Here is a 1,794-nt window from a genome sequence, read left to right as displayed (position 1 = left end):
CGCCATCTTGCGAACACACACACACACACACTGACAGGACGATCGCAGTACCCTCACCTATACGCCTACGGCGTGGGCGAGGGCAATTACTACAATAGACAGTGTATTCATTTATTACAAGAGCATAGTGTCAATAGATAGCATTGTTACTATATTAGTACTAAAGTCCATTTGTGTTCACCTGAGCCCTTGTTTTCTTGCAATAACTTTTGACTTACAAGTTCTATTGTAAAAATAAACATACCAGTGCATTCCTCTCCTTTTGCCGCATCTATTGTACTACTTAAGAAGCAGCTTTAGCTCTTTAGCTCCAAGTTGGTTGTATAACCCATGCAAAAAGTACAGCCATATTTTTCACAATATTATTGCATTGTGTTAATTATTGGGTGGGGTTTCTAATCACTTCCTGGGCTCAGGTGAATGCAAATGGACTTTAATGTTACTATAAATACAGTATAGCGCTTTAATTTGGTGGAGTTTTATTTTGGCGATTGGCGGTTTGGAAGCAGAATTGCCAATATTAAAACTGCCAATCATTAATGAGCATGCTCAGTAATGCAAGTGTACACAATAATCGCCAAATTACAAACCGCCAATTACAATTTTACAGTAAAATCGCCAAGATAAAGCGCCGCCAAAATAAAGCACAATCATTTACCTCTATTCCTAAGGAAGAATGACACTATGTCTCAGTTCCAGTCTCCAGTGCATTGAGTGGGAGGGCCAATGAATTAAGAGACACATCTCCTCAACTACTGATGCAAAACCATAAATTAACACCTAATTTAATCAAAATATAATTAAAATAATAAATTTTTTTCAACAGCAACATTAGTAATTATTATTACCATTGAATAGTATTAAGAATAACAATTATTTCAAAAAATGCTAGCAATAATTATCAATAGCTTTACTTTAAGTGAGTGGTAGCTCACAGCTTTCCAAAGTTCCTCAGGTTCGACCTTTTGTTTATCTTTAGCTCCAGCTTTAGCAAACCTTACCTGAAATGAGAGAGAGAGGAGAGAGAGAGAGGGGGAAAGAGATAGAGGGGAATGAGGAGACAGAGGAGGAAGATAAAAAGAGAGAGGATCATAAAAGATCAGAGCAAGAGGAGAGAGAGCATACAGTGACTGGTTTAGCTTCTTCTTATTACTGTCAGTAGTCAGTATCAGTTTTTTCTCCATCACTTACAAAACTACCAGCCCCTCATACACACCCACTCATGTGACGCAGGCAAGGATCAAGTTGAATGATACTCTTCAGTGGAGTTAATCTAATGATTTGTAACAAATGGATTCACAATAGAGCAATAAAAAAGAATATTTCAAAATAAAACGAAATCAATAAAACTCATTCTTTTTTGAAACTCTAGCAACATAGCATGACATGTCATCTGATTTTGATGATAATACAATCCTGTCCATTAAACCACTAGAGAATGAGAGGAGGAGGAGAGAGTAAGGGTGGGGAGGAAAGGACAAAGAATAGGATAGAAATAAGTTGTGTAAACTTCCTCTCTCTCTCTTATCATCAAAAAATATTTTGTCCAAGGTAAGCACTGTCAAGCAAGTCAATTTTTGAAAAAAAAGCAAGGCTTCAAAATCAACCTTAATATTATTTTATTACATTTTCTGATACATATCAATGTCCTTATGCTAATTAGCTGATTATGGTATGTGGTTTTTTAAATTGACTCCCAAAAATCACTTCCCATTTTTATTGTATTTTTGATACATACCGTATAGCGGGTCATTTTGGCGAATTGTTAAATTTTGGTGATTGGTGGATTTTTAA

The 1,794-nt window shown here is 35.8% G+C and overlaps 1 long non-coding RNA gene across 2 annotated transcripts; it reads right to left on the bottom strand.

The window, feature by feature from the left end:
- Position 1: 1 nt before the first annotated feature.
- Positions 2-1,466, bottom strand: LOC109592180 (uncharacterized). Of its 2 annotated transcripts, none has more exons than XR_002190218.1 (4): positions 1,126-1,465; positions 915-1,001; positions 659-780; positions 2-89 (listed from the first exon to the last, which is right to left on the bottom strand). It is a non-coding gene; the product is annotated as an uncharacterized LOC109592180 (long non-coding RNA). The 2 variants fall into 2 exon arrangements; XR_002190219.1 differs by having other exon boundaries at positions 11-65; positions 1,126-1,466.
- Between the last annotated feature and the right edge of the window lie 328 nt (positions 1,467-1,794).

This window comes from Amphimedon queenslandica, unplaced genomic scaffold, assembly GCF_000090795.2.
Source record: "Amphimedon queenslandica unplaced genomic scaffold, v1.1 AMPQUscaffold_6046_Cont21992, whole genome shotgun sequence".
Taxonomy (NCBI): Eukaryota; Metazoa; Porifera; class Demospongiae; order Haplosclerida; family Niphatidae; genus Amphimedon; species Amphimedon queenslandica.
Note: the sequence above shows the minus strand (reverse complement) of the source record. Positions and strands in the feature narration are given on the sequence as shown.